This window comes from Nyctereutes procyonoides, unplaced genomic scaffold (assembly GCF_905146905.1).
Source record: "Nyctereutes procyonoides isolate TBG_1078 unplaced genomic scaffold, NYPRO_anot_genome, whole genome shotgun sequence".
NCBI classification, from domain to species: domain Eukaryota; kingdom Metazoa; phylum Chordata; class Mammalia; order Carnivora; family Canidae; genus Nyctereutes; species Nyctereutes procyonoides.
In genome coordinates this window covers 14935385-14951266 of record NW_026575159.1, presented here as the reverse complement: position 1 = coordinate 14951266, position 15882 = coordinate 14935385, and the positions used below count along the sequence as shown (strand labels likewise).

At 37.9% G+C, this 15882-nt stretch overlaps 1 pseudogene; it reads right to left on the bottom strand.

The window, feature by feature from the left end:
* LOC129502389 (putative tRNA (cytidine(32)/guanosine(34)-2'-O)-methyltransferase) overlaps positions 1-15416 on the bottom strand; it is a 44496-nt pseudogene extending 29080 nt beyond the window's left edge.
* Positions 15417-15882: the final 466 nt, after the last annotated feature.

Here is a 15882-nt window from a genome sequence, read left to right as displayed (position 1 = left end):
TGATATTCACAAAAGAAACCCCTTGAAAAGATATTATGGGTGAGGCAGCCACTCTTGAGACTTGGCCTGTCCAGGACATAATTAAGGCCTCCTTGGATAAAACGGCTTTCCTGATTTTAAACTGGAAGAGGCTACCAACAACTCCAGACACCTCTAGGCATATCTTCAGTTTTCAGCAATTCCTCAAATGCCTCAGTGACTTCTGCCAAAAGAAGGTTACTTCTCCATGTGTTTTCTACATCTGTCAGCTGTATTGGTTAAACTTCAGTATCAGTTGGCTAAGTTGTATTATACTAACAATGTTCCTCTAAATCTAGGTGGCTTCCAAAGGGTGATTTCTCTCTCGTGTGTGTCCCTTATGGGTTGGCTCTGCTTCTGCTCCATGTCATCTTCTCCCCAGGAGCCAAACTGACAAAGCAGCCTCTATCTGAACTACACATTCCAGTTTATCCAACACAGTTCTACTCATGCCTGTTGTCCCAGATAAATTATTAATAGCCTATCTTTTCACCCTATCACTTTAAAATATTCCTGGTTTGGACAATAAGTTACACATCATCTTTCCTACCAAGATTAATGATGATTTCCTGGCAAGGGAAAAAAAGATGTGGCAAAAACACAAACTGGCTCTGAAACGTTTCTGATCAGGAGTGACTCAAGTCACCTGTGTCTACACTTCATTGGCTAAAATCACTCCTGCGTTCAGTATGGTGAGAATGTATAATTGTCCCCAAGGAGGGGAAGAAAATATTTTGAGCAAAATTCAACCTACCAAAGAGAACAACGGACATGAAGACAAAATGAAATGATATAAACAATTTGCCCAAGGCATGTGTGTGGAAGGGGTAAAAGGGTGGACTTAGAGTCACTGCACTTTGGGGCTTTTACAATTTTATCAATTTTCTAAGCTTGTCCAATGTCTTGATTTTACAAGATGAAAAAAAAAAAAACTGCCCAGGAAGGGATGTAACTTGTGCAAGTTCCCAGAAGTCTGTAGACCAGTTCATGTCCTGCTAGTGTGAGAGTTTAGGTGTCAGTTGGAATATAACCACTTATGTCTCTATAAACCATATACATCTACATCTAAAGCAATCCCAAGCCACACAAATTACATAATATTGACAGAGGTAAAATTGGCATGGCACAAAACACAATAAATGAGAGAGTGCCCAATAACACAAGAAACTTTGTAAGAACTCAAAAATAATTTATTATCTTTCATTAGATGATTTCAGAGACTGTTCTCACTTGCTATTGAGACATTTATGACAATTATGAGTCTCACCTCCTTGTCATTAGGTGACCTGACTCCCTTCCTCTGTCCCAGGGCCCAACTTCACGGAGATGAAGTAGTCCTCAACTTTGGCTGCAGCCCCCATCTCCACCTCTCCCCAAAGATTCTGATTCAGTTGTTGGGAGAAGAGGTGCTGATAAGTGGTACTATTTAAAAGTTCCCAGGTTATTCTAATTTATATCCAGGATTGAGAATCACTGATGGAGGATTTTTTTCAACAATCCATGGACAGGATGATAGATTTTTGTTCTAGCAAACCACTCCAGTAAGGAGATTCATATACTGCTTGTTATGGACTGAATGTTTGTGTCCTCCCAAAATCCATGTATTGAAGCCCTAACTCCTGATGTGATGGTCTTTGCAGGCAGGGCTGGGCATCTAACTTAGGGTTAGATGAGGTCATGAAGGTGGAACCTGCATGACAGGATTCATGCCTTTAAAAGAAGAGACAACACACAGCTCTCTCTCTCCCTCTCTCTCTCTCTCTCTCTCTCTCTCTCTCTCTATCTATCTCTATCTCATCTATCTCTATCTCTCTATATATATTCACACAAAGAGAAGGTCATGTGAGCAAAGAGCAAGATGGTGGCAGCCTGCCAGCCAGGAGAAGAGGCCTCAGAGTGAAACTATCTCACTGGCACCTTGATTGTAGATTTCCAGCCTCCAGAACTGTGATAAATAAATATATGTTGTTTAAGGCACCCACTCTATGGTATTTTGCTAGGGCAGCCCAAGCTGACTGCTATCATTTGACTTCAAAACTCCCCAGTTCTATTTCTCACTGCTAGAACTTCACATACATGCATGTGCACACACACACACACACACACATTTGGTTTGTGTGTTTCATTTGTTTGCCTGAAATACATTTTTAAATGCATTTTTAAATAAGGTAACATACCATCCAAACCACTTTGTGAGAAGATACACTATTTGTTCCATACAGTCTTTGGTATTTTTAGTTTGAAGACTCAATGTTTCTCTAATGAATATAATGCTAGAGGTTAGACAAGCTTTGGTCTAAAGCTGGTTCCACTGCTTAACTGGCCATTGGATATTGGCTGGGTCATCACTCTACATATCACTTTCCCAACATAAAGAAGAGAATCAAAACAAATGCTTTTTGAAAGTCCTTCTTCTGGGGTAGGAATCACACAACTGTCTATAAGGCAGAAGTTCTAACCCACTTTATAAAATTGTATTAAGCTTTTACAAAACTGAGAAGGCCCAGGGACTCTCCTCTTCTCCCCAACCCCAATTTAATTAAGGGCAGGTAAGGTCATTGTAGTGATCTTTTTAAAAATCTCTCCAGGAGATTCTAATGAGGCACCAGGTTTGAAAGCTATGAACTATTTACAAATGTTTACCAATGAGAATATAGACTCAGGTGAAGTCATTTCCACAAGATCACTTAACTTTCAAGTGGCAAAGCCAGAACACAAACTCTGGTTGTCTAGCTATAAAACTCCTTCCAGTGTATGTGGTACAAGAGCTCCTGGCATGTTATCAGCTGCTTGATGCTATTTCCAGAACTCTGGTTGCTCCTATTTGAAAGTCTACTTGGCTGACAAATCAGCCACACTCACCCATCAGCTGCTGCAAGGGTTGGGTGGAGCTTGGTTTCATCGTGGAGCTAGGGTCAGGATATTTTTCCATCTGTGCTGAGCAGGATACACTGGTCTTGCATATCTGAGGTTAAAAGAATAAGATGCATGGAGATTAATTGTGAATTATAAATAGGCACGTTTATAGGTCTTTCTGGTTTGCCTTTCCACATAGAACTGTTTTCTGGTGCACAACATTGGCATTTTGATTAATGTTACATTCTTGGCTTGTTCTTCAGTTGCAGCAACACACAGATTTCTGTCTACATGTACTATTAACTGTCATCTGAGCTTCCCACGCAATGCAGCTGATAATTACACATTCTGGAAGCCGAGTGTCACAACCAATTAACTTGACAGGCTCCACTGATTTGGATGGAAATGGAGGCTGTACAAATCTGTTTTGTGGTGTCTCAGTATAAATAGAGAAGTGATTAAGTGAAAAGATGACAATAAAGTAGTACTGGCTCAAATCCAGGCACATAAGGAGTGGGTAGAAAGATTCTGGGTGTTGAAATCAAAGAGACCAACATTCAAATCCCTGATCTTGCCACTTACTAGTTGAGTGGATTCACACAAGTTACTTAGATCTACTTTTATTTTTTTTATTTTTTTTACTTTTATTTTTAATCACATATTTACCTAAAAAGTACATTTAAAAATGTGTATGCTTCTTAAAAAAATAATAAATATCTTTGTGGTCAAGACAGCCTAAGAAGTAGAATTGACCAGTACTCAAAGCTCCTGGAGCTATACTGGTTCTCATACCCTCTTTCTGCCCAGTGGTAACTTTGAGACTCTCTTCATCACCGTCTTCCCCTCTTGTATATTTTCCCCACCTGTATATGTATCTCTAAATGTATTTATATTCTACTTACCTGTTCTGAACTTCTAAATCATAGATGTATCTTCTGTGGCTTACTCCATTTATCCCACATTGTATCTAGGACTAGTTCACACTAATGTACCTGGCTAGAGATCATTTTGTTTCACTACTATACAGCATTCAACTAATTGACTATTAAACAATGTATGTAACCATCCTGCTGGCAATTGCCATTTCAGATCCTTGGTATTACAAATAATATTAAAAGAAAGATTTCTGTACAAATTATCCCAGTGTACCATTGTCAATTTTTCTAGAGTAGGAGTTGACAAACTACAGCCCATGGGCCAAAACCAGCTTGTCATCAGTTTGTGCAAATAAAGTTTTATTGGAAAATAACCACATCCCCTCATTTGCATATCTCTTATGGCTGTTTTCCCACTACTACCCACAAGATCACATGTGTTCTCCTGAATGGCCTCTCCTTTCCCCAGTCCTCAACACAAAAAAACCCTATATCCCTCCACTCTTGTTTTGCTTTTTTTATTTTTTAAAAAGTCCTAGTCTTCTCAGTCTCTTAAAGAACGAACCTAAATTACTAGCAACTTCTTTTACAAAATAACTGCCTTTTCTTGAAAGCAAGAACATTACATTTCAAACACTCTGAAAGGTACAGGGAAATCATTGGGTCCATCCTGGGGACTGTGGTTTAGACATGACAGTTGAGAAGAGTAAAGAATGCTGTTTGGAAATACAGGCATTGCTGCTTTTACAGATTTCTACCCTCTGCTTCCTATAGTCCATGCTTGCTCTCACTTAGGGGCAATCATTCCTAGAAACAATCCCATTCCCTCTCCCTGTAGCAATTTGGTCTAGAAACCACCAAAAGATGATTCCTTAGGAAACCAGATGTGTGGGCAAGTCTGGCCAAATGTGTGGCTACTATGAGAAGAATGCCAAGAATCTCACATCATGTGAGCTCTGGGAAGGGAATTTGCTGCCTCCTATCTTTACAAGAGATTCTAATCCCATGTCTCAGAGCATCACTGGGCAGTCCCAGAGGTAGCTTCATCTCGAAGCCTGTTATTTGCTTCCGATAGAAATATGTTATTCCTCAATAAGTAGTTAAGTGTAGTTTGTGGGAAATCTTTAGAATTTAATGCCATAGAGACTAGACCTTGGGAAATCTTCTATCCCTGATACCCAGACTTCTCAGATAGGTACAATGCCTAGTTCTTGCTCTGACATGTTTTAATTATGTCATTTGGTTACTCATTTCCATTATTTTTTCAGCAAGTACTTTGAAATAAGCAGCCACTAGGTGAAAGACATAGTGCTGGTATAGGTAAAGATGAATCTGAAATAGTTCTTGTCCTTAAGGACAGCATAACCTATAATATTTGTAGAACTTGGTACAAAATGAAAATGCAGGGATACTTGTCTGAAAACTCTTAAGATTTTCAAGATGGTGATAGGTGATGGCATAGCATTCAACCAAGTATGAAGTCCTTTTAAACATGGGCTACTGTGTAATTCATGCCCATGATGCAGCCTTCATAATCTAGTAGATAAAATTAGATACACAAAAGTAGCTCTTTGTAAAGCAAGAAAGAATGACAATAATGTTAAATGTCTATACAAGTAATATGTTATAGTCATGTATTTTTAATGGTGAATCGGAATAGGCAACCCACAGTATGAGTATTTAAACTGCACCTTTATAGGTAGAGAGTATGACCAAATGCATTGTTAACTGGGAAACATCAAAATAAATTTTGTGATGTGATAATGTTCACTTTGACAGAATAGAAACCACAAGGGTTAGAATGGAGAATGCTGTAGGTGATGTGGTAGTGCTGAACATATAGAAACGTTACTTGAGGTCAAGTACAAAGGTGTCCTGGGACCCTGAATTCTTTAAATTTGGATTTTATCTTAAATTGTATATGCTGAAACCTCCACAATTTTTAAGAAGAGGAATAACATGATCAATTCTAGATTCCAGAAAAAAAAATAACTCCAGTTGTAATGTAGCAAATGGATCACAGAAGAAAGGGACCAGAGATGGAAAAATATTAGGAAATAGTTAATAATATCCAAGGCAAGACAATGATGCTCTGTGTTATAGATGAAAGGATAGAAAAGAAAAGGGGGGAGACCTCCAGGAAAGATGTCAGATTCTAAGTTCACCCCATCCCATGGATACAATTACATACATCCATATCAGTGTATATAAACCCAAAAATAACTCAAATTCTGGCAGAAGAGACTCTTCGCAGCTAACAGGGACCAGCACCACCTAAAAGTCACTCCTGCCCCAGGACAGGGGGGAAGATAACCACACACACCAATCCAACTGGCTGCAGCAGTGCACTGAAGACAGACATCAGGTCTGACTGCAGTCTCCAGCCAATGAAAGCTTGTCAGGAGACAACACAGGGAAAGTGCCCTGCAGTTTGGTGCTACTGCATCTCTGCTAAATGCCTGGTCTGACTCATCTTGAGCCCCAAGTGGCTCCAGACTAGCCCACTAATAACACAGGAACCAAACCCACAACATGCAAAGAGAGCCTCTACAGAAAACTGGACTGAAGGCAAATGTGGTTCAGTCACAACAGTAGGGCTCATTCAACACACATAGAAAATACCCCTGAAGCACCAGGTTCTGGCAAACAGAGGATATTGCACTGAAGGGCACTATAGGATCTCTTCTTCATAAGGCCACCACTTTCAAGAGCAGGAGATGTAGCTGACTTTTCTAACACGTAGAAACAGACACAAACAAATGAGACAGAGGAATATGTCCCAAGTGAAAGAACAGGACAAAATCGCAGCAAGAAAGATAAATGAAACAGAGATAAGTAATATGCCTATTGGAAAATTTAAGGTAAAGCCTATAAACATATGTACTGGACTTAAGAAATGAATGAAGGACCTCAGTGGAACTTTCAACAAACAGATAGAAGACAAAAAAAGTAACCAACCAGGGATGAACTCAATAACTGGAAATAAAAATCCACAAGATGGAATAAACAGTAGGCTAGAGGAAGCAGAAAAATATATCAGTAACCTGAAGAACAGAGGAATGGAAAGCAGTCAAGCTGAACAGAAGAAAGAAGAAAAAAATGAAAATAGACTTAGGGAAATTAGTGACACCATCAGGCATAATGACATTCATCTGATAGGGCTCCCAGAAAGAGAAAAGAGAGGAAAGGAAAGGGAAATTTATTTGAAGAAATCATAGTGAAAAACTTCTCTAATCTGGAAATGGAACAGAAATCCAGATCCAGGATGGACAGAGAGTTCCCAACAAAATCAGCCCAAGGAGGTCCACACCAAGACACATAGTAATTAAAATGACAAAAAGCGATAAAGAGAGAATTTTAAAAGCAAGAACAGAAAAGAAAACAGTTACATACAAAGGAAACCCCATAAGGCTATCAGCTAATTTTTCAATGTAAACTTTACAGGTGGAAAAAGGGGCATGATATATTCAGAGTGCTTAAAGAAAGAAAAAAAAAAACCTGCAGCCAAGAATACTCTAAACAGCAAGGCTATATCATTCAGAACAGAAGTAGAGATAAACAGTTTCCCAGACAAACAAAAGTTAAAAGAATTCATGAACACTAAGCCATCCCTACAAGAAATATTGAAGATGACTCTTTAAGTGGAAAGGAAAAACCATAAGTAGGAGTAAGAAAAGTAGGAAGGACAAAAGCAGTAAAGTATATCTATAAAAATCAGTCAAGGGATTCACAAAATAAAAGGATGTAAAGTATAACATCAAATAACTAAACCATGGGGAGGAGAAAGGTAAAGAATGGAGTAAAACTTAAGCAACCATCAACTTAATATAGACTAATATATGCATAACATGTTATATATAAAACTAATGTTCACAAATCAAGTAATAGACATGCAAAAAATAAAGAGAAAAGAATGCAAGTATATCACTAAAGAAAGCCAGCAAACCGTAAGAGAGCAAAAGAAGAAAGGAACAGAGAAAAACTACTAAAACAACCATAAAACAAGTAACAAAATGGCAATAAGTACATACCTATCAATCATTACTTTGGGAGTAAATGGACTAAGGACTTCTTTCACATACACATGGAACATTCTCAAGGACAGATCACATATTAGGCCATAAAACAAGTCTCAACAAATTCAAGAAGACTGGATTCATACCATGTATCTTTTCTGACACCTCTCCAAACCTAGAAATTAACTACAAAAAGAACACAAATACATGCTACTAAACAATGGAGGGGTCAACAAAGAAATAACATGCTACTAAACAATGAATGGGTCAACAAGGAATCAGAGGAGATCAAAAACTATGCTGGAGACAAAGGGAAATGAAAACACAACAATCTAAAATCTTTGAGATCAGCAAAAACCATTCTAAGAGGAACACTTATAACAATACAGGCCTACTTCAAGAAGCAAGAAAAATCTCAAACAACACAACCTTACACCTATGGAGCTAGAAAAAAAGAACAAACAAAACCCAAAGCCAGCAGAAGGAAGGAAATAATAAAGATTATAACAGAAATAAACAAAATAGAAATTAAAAAGGAAATAGAACAGATCAATGAAATCAGTGGCTGTTTCTTTGAAAAGATCAACAAAATTGATAAACATTTAGCTAGACTCATTAAAAGAGAGAGCGAGAACTCAAACAAAATCAGAAATGAAAGAGGAAAAATAATAACTGATACCACAGATATACAAAGGATTATAAAAGAAAATTATAAAAATTATATGCCAACAAATTGGACAACCTAGAAGAAATGGATAAAATCCTAAAAATGCATAACCTCCCAAAACCAAAAATTTCTTCTTCCAGACAAAATATAAAATTTGAGCAGACTGATTACTAGTAATGAAATTGAATCAGTAATCAAAACTCCCAACAAACAAATGTCTAGGAAAGATGGCTTCAAAGTAAATTCTACCAAGCATTTAAAGAAGAGTTAATACTTATGCCTCTCAAACTATACCAAAAAACTGAAGGGATAAAAATACTTCCAAATTTATTCTATAAGGCCATCATTACCCTGATACAAAGATCAGATAGACACTACAAAAAAAGACAACTACAGGTCAATATCTCTGATGTGCATAGATGCAAAAATCCTTAATAAAATATTAGCAAACCAAATCCAACAATTAATTTAAAGAATCATTCACCACAATCAAGTGGAATTTATTCCTAAGATGCAAGGGGTCCAATATTTGCAAATCAATCAATGTGATACATCATATCAATAAGAGAAAAATAAAGACGATACGATCATTTAAATAGATGCAGAGAAAACATTTGAAAAAGTACAATTTGGGATCCCTGGGTGGCGCAGTGGTTTGGCACCTGTCTTTGGCCCAGGGCGCAATCCTGGAGACCCGGGATCGAATCCCACGTCAGGCTCCCAGTGCATGGAGCCTGCTTCTCCCTCTGACTGTGTCTCTGCCTCTCTCTCTCTCTGTCTGTGACTGTCATAAAAAAAAAAGAAATTTATATAAAAAAAAAGAAAAAGTACAATTTCCATTCATGATAAAAACTCTCAAGAAAATAGGTTTAGATGGAACATACTTCAACATAATAAAGATGGAATATGATGTTAGCTCATATTCTGTGGGGAAAACAGAGCTTTTCCCCTAAGATTAGGAACAAGACGAGGATATCCACTTTCATCACTTTTATTCAACTATGTACTAGAAGTCCTCCTAACCACAGCAATCAGACAAGAAAAAGAAATATAAAATAAATCCACTGGTAAGGAAGAAGTAAAACTCTATTTACAGATGACATGACACTATATACAGAAAACCCTAAAGTCTCCACCAAAAAACTACTGGAACTGATAAAATTGCATTCAGTAAGGTCACAGGATACAAAATCCATATGCAGAAATGCACTGCATTTCTATAGACTAATAATGAAGAAGCAGAAATGGAAATTATGAAAATAATCATATTTATAATTGCACCAAAAATAATAAAATATCTGGGAACAAACTTAACCAAAGTGGTAAAAAGACCTGCACTCTGAAAACTAAAATATTAATGAAAGAAATTGAAGACAAGACAAATGGAAAGACATTGCGTGCTCATGGATTGAAAGAACAAGTATTGTTAAAATGTCCATGTTAACCTGGAACATTCTACAGATTTAATGCAACCCCTATCAAAATATCAACAGCATTTTTCACAACACTAAAATAAATAATCTAAAATTTGTATGGAACTAAAAAAGACCGCAAATAGTCAAAGCAATCTTGAAAAAGAAGAACAAAATTGGAAATATCATAATTCCAGATATAAAGATATACTTTAAAGCTGTAGTAATCAAAGCAGTATGGTACTGGCACAAAAACAGACATTTAGATCAATGAAACAGAATGGAGAGCCCAGAAATAAACTCACGATTATATGGTCAGTTAGTTTTCAACAAAAGAGGCAAGAATATGCAACTGGAAAAAGTCTCTTCAACAAATGGTGTTGGAAAAATTGGACGGCTACATGCAAAAGAATAAAATTTGACCACACTCTTTCACTCTACACAAAAATAAACTAAAAATGGATTAAGGACCTGAAGCCATAAAAATCCTAGATGAGAGCATACGCAGTAATTTCTGTGATACTGGCCATAGCAACATTTTTCTAGATAGGTCTCCTGAGGTAAGGGAAACGAAAGTAAAATAAGCAACTGGGAATACATCAAAATGAAAAGCTTCACACAGCAAAGGAAACCATCAACAAAATCAAAAGCCAATGGAAGAAGATATATGCAAATGGCATATCTAATAAAGGGTTAGTATCCAAAATATATATAGAACTTATACAATTCAACACCAAAACCCCAATTAATCCGATTACAAAATGGGCAGAAGAGATGAACAGACATTTCTTCAAAGACATACAGTTGTCCAACAGACACATGAAAAGATGCTCAATATCACTAATCATCAAGGATACAAATCAAAACCACAGTGAGATATCACCTCACATCTGTCAGAATGGCTAAAATAAAAAAAATACAAGAAATAACAAGTGTTTGGTGAGCACGTGGAGGAAAAGAGAACCCTTGTACATTGTTGGTGGAGATGCAAACTGGTGCAGTCACTGTGGAAAACAATATGGAGGTTCCTCAAAGAGTTAAAAATAGATAGAATTACCATATGATCCAGTAATTCCACTACTGGGTACTTACTCAAAGAATAAGAAAATACTAATTCAAATTGCTATATGCACCCCTATGTTTATCACAGTATTATTTACAATAGCCAAATTATGGAAGTAATCCAAGTGTCCATCAATAAATGATAAAGAAAGTGGGAGATTTTATATATATATATATATATATATATATATAATGGAATATTACTCAACTGTAAAGAAGAATGAAATCTTGCTATTTGCAATAACATGGATGGTTCTAGAGGTTATCAAGCTAAGTGAAATAAGTCAAAGAAAGACAAATACCATATGATTTCACTCATATGCAGAATTTAAGAAATAAAACAAATTCACAAAGAAAAAAGAGACAAACCAAAAGACAGACTCTTAAGTACAGAGAACAAAGTTACCAGAGGAGAGGTGAGTTGGGGGATGGATGAAATAGGTGAAGGGGGAAGAAAGAGTACACTTATCATGATGAGCACTGAGTAATGTGTAGAATTGCTGAATTATTACATTGTACATCTGAAACTAATATAACACTGTTTATTAACTATACTGGAATAGAATAGAATAGAATAGAATAGAATAGAATAGAATAGAATAGAATAGAATAGAATAGAGTAGAGTAGAACAGAACAGAACAGAAAAAGAGAAGTGCTGGGAATTTATGTTTATTTTTTTTCTTAAACTACTGAGGTATGATTGACATGTAAAGAACTGTGCATATCTATGTATTTGACTTGATGAGTTTGGAGATAAGTATACACCCACAAAATCATCACACATCATCAAGAACATACATACATATATCACTTCCCAAAATTCCCTCTTGCCCTTCTTTAACATTATTATTTTGTGTGTATGCATGTGGTAAGAACACTTAACATAACATTTGCCCTCTGAGGAAATTTTAAGTATACAATACAATATTGTTAGTTATAGGCACTATGCTCTATAGTAGATCTCCAGGATTTACTTATCTTGCATAACTGAAATTTAATACCCTTTGACCATTACTTCCCCATTTACCCCTCGCCCTAGCCCCTGGCACCCATCATTCAACTCTGCTTCTACAAGGTTGACTATTTCAGACTCCACATCTAAGTGAGGGGTAGATGGGTTATAAATATTCATGCAGCTCTCCTGGAGAACTCAATGCCAAGCTAAGGAAGATTGTTCTGTGCCTTGCCAAGCAATGAACAAGCATAGACCCCCACTAACATATTCTAGGCAGGGGAGCTGTCAGCAAGGTAAACTCATGGATGTCATGGTAGGGAATGGAAGGACCTACCCTGAGCTGCCCATGTCACTGTGTGTCTGTTCCAGGCAAACTGCTGGGCTGATGAGATGCAGACGGGTTTGAAATACGTAATCCTTGCCAAGAGCTGGGCAAGCTCAGGTAAACTCACCCAGAAAATCTTTTTTCATATTTTCCATAAAATACCAGGAAAGCATCTATTTTTAAGATGATAGGTGGGTAGGAACCAGAAAAACAATTTAAAAACTGCCCATGTAGTGGGTGATGGGCATTAAGGAGGGCACTCGATGGTAATGAACACTGAGTATTATATGCAACTGATGAATCACTAAATCCTACCCCTGAAACTGATACACTATATGTTAACTACATTGAATTTAAAGAAAAAAAGGGAAAAAATGCCCATGCAGGATCTGTTTACTACCCAAAGCATCACTTTGTCCGGAAGGAATTTAACAAAAGTGTAATGTTTTTGATACAAAAATAGAGGAAAATATGAAAATATTGGTTTCTGGCCATAATTCAAATCGAGATAACTGCAGCGTATCAGAGCAGAATGGTTGTACAGAAAGAGCTTGGTTCAATTCATGGTTTTGCAACTAACTTTTTTTTATATAAATTTATTTTTTATTGGTGTTCAATTTGCCAACATATAACATAACACCCAGTGTGCATCCCATCAAGTTCCCCCCTCAGGGCCAATCACCCAGTCACCCTAACCCCCTGCCCACCTCCCTTTCTACCACCCCTTGTTCGTTTCCCAGAGTTAAGAGTCTCTCATGTTCTGTCTCCCTTTCTGATATTTCCCACTCATTTTTTCTCCTTTCCCCTTTATTCCTTTTCACTATTGTTTATATTCCCCAAATGAATGAGACCATATAATGTTTGCCCTTCTCTGACTGACTTACTTCACTCAGCATAACACCCTCCACTTCCATCCACGTCGAAGCAAATGGTGGGTATTCGTTGTTTCTAATGGCTGAGGAATATCCCATTGTATACATAGACCACATCTTCTTTATCCATTCATCTTTCCATGGACACCGAGGCTCCTTCCACAGTTTGGCTATTGTGGACATTGCTGCTAGAAACATTGGGGTGCAGGTGTTCTGGTGTTTCACTGCATTTGTATCTTTGGGGTAAATCCCAAGCAGTGCAATTTTTGCAACTAACTATTGATCTGATCTGAGACAAGCAATTTAGTGTCTCTTGCTTCTTATCTTGAAAATGAACATATTATTTGCTTTGCAAACTTCCCAAGATTATTATACAGGGCAGGAGATGAATAGGTACGCAACCATCATTGAGGAGCTCCAAAGCACTCTAGAAATCCAAGATCTTATTAGCAGTCCTACAGACCTTCGTGGTCTAGAATTTTTTACTCCAAAGTTTTAATTTACTTCCTTTTAGCAAATATACTTCCAAGAAAATGCGAAATAGAAACCAGTTAAGACCTTGTGTGTGTTTTGTTGTCGCTGGTGTTTGGGGACAAACATATAACAAATATTAGCAGACATCATAAGAGACTGCATAATACAAGGAGTAAATAGGAAGCTCTGCCAGAAACTTCAGTATGTAAGCAAGAAATATATTCCATGTATGTTGTCTTCTGAGCATATGGGAAATGTTAAAATAAGTGAACCCAACAAATACTTGTAAATCACATTTGTTTCTCGCGCTTCCTCACCCCCCAACAAAAAACACTCATAAATCATCCATTTTATATATAAGCACAGTTGTTACCTCCTACTTGGCTGCTTTTGACTGTATAAACTGGCCGTGTTAAGTCCAACTGTTCCTGGCATGAAGAACTCAGCTGGCTCTTGCTCCCATATGTCTTAGGTTCACTACGTTTCTATGCCTCCATCTCCCACTAGAAAGAAAAGGCCTTGAGGGCAGGGACTGGCTTCTTGGTTGTATCCTTAGCAACTAGTCCAGTGCCTGACACACAACAGGTGCTCAAACAAGGGTGAAAGAAAGAAAAAGGAGTGATGAGTTCTTGGAGCAATATGCACAGCCAGGTTTTCATCTCCATATGACTACCAAATTTGCATGGGCAGATTTTTCCTCTGCCATGAGTATTTCTCCAAAGACAAGAAAGCATCCTTGTGTGCATGTGTATTTTTTGAAGATTTTCTTTATTTATTTGAGAGGGAGCGAGCAAGCAAGAGTGAACAAGAGTGCAAGAGCTGGGGGAAGGAAAAGGCTTCCCACTGAGCAGCGAGCGCAGGATGCTGGGATCATGACCTGAGCGGAAGGCAGATGCTGAACCAACTGAGCCACCCAGGTGCCCCATACTTTTGTGTTTTTTTAAATAACACAACTCTACCTAATGTACTATTTCAATCTTTACATGGTTGTAACGAGTATTAAATGGGTTTACCCCCTTGAAAAGTTTAGCATTTAAGTGCTATGACCTCAGTAAGCTAAAAATTGTTTATTTGTGAGAGGAAGAAGAGTAACTCTGAAGCCAGATTACTTAGAATCATATTCCATTTCTGCTACTATTGCTATGTGATCACAGGCATATAACTTACCCCTCAATGCCTCATGGCATTAGTTCTATGATGGGGAAATGATACTGCTCACTGTCGTAGCACTGCTGTGAGGCTCACATGAGATACTATGTTTGAAGGTAATATAAGAAGATGGAATCCATAATATGGTAGTGGGAACATAGTAAGTACTCAATAAATACTAGAAAAAGAAAAGAAACCCAAGAAACATTTGTTAATCACCTGCTACATACAAGAAAGTCAGGTAACTGCTATGGCGGAAGAAGAGCCAAGACCCAATCCCAAACGTCATGGAGTTGAGATTCTAGACAGAAAGGATCTCAGTCTGGGGAATAATTGAAAACAGGGATAATTAGGATTTCCCTCTACTTTGGATCAGCATATAATTGGGAGAAAAGGGATTTTTTACAGGAGCCATGTAAGTGGAATTTTAAATGCCTCCAAATACTTCAGCTCTTGGATGTAAGTTGGATATAAATAATAATAGCAAGAATAATAACAACAGCCACCTGATTGCATTGAAAATTTTATATTGGACCCTGCTTACCCCTTACAACAAAATTGCAAAGCAAGTATGGCTACCCTCATTTTACAGTTTGAAGTTCAGAGAAGACAAATAATTGCCCAAGGTCACATACCAAGTGTATCCCATAGCCGCGTGCCTCCGTACTTTCCCTGGCCTTTTGCCAGAACTTGGCAGCCACATCAATAAGCTTGCGGGAGGCATATTCTCTCATTATGAACACGTCCTGAGCAGGGGGATGGCCCACTGGCTGGGGTTGTTGTAGCTCTGCTTTTGCTTTCCTTTGTATCGGGGTCAGATGGCTCAGGGCATTTCCTCCTCATCTCACAACATCCCCCTCTGAGGCTCTCCTCACTTTCCCAGGAACCTGTCTTTCCAATCAGAACTTAATCTGTGTCAGTTTGCACCCTTCCGGCTTTGCAAACTGGTGCATTGAGTTCTCCCACTTACCACCAGCTCTCCCACCTTGTCGGCCAGCTCTGAAGCTATGGAGTGATGGATGCATGCACGTCTTTCTGTATCTCAACTCTTCTTCCCACTTTTTAACTGGAGCTTCAGCCTTTAGTCCGGCACTGGTGTCCAGCTGAACTGGCCACAGTAGAGGTCAACCCACCATGCAGCCGTGGTTTCCATTTGCTAGGCATGCTCTGCGAAGGTCTTCCAACAAGCACAACAGACCA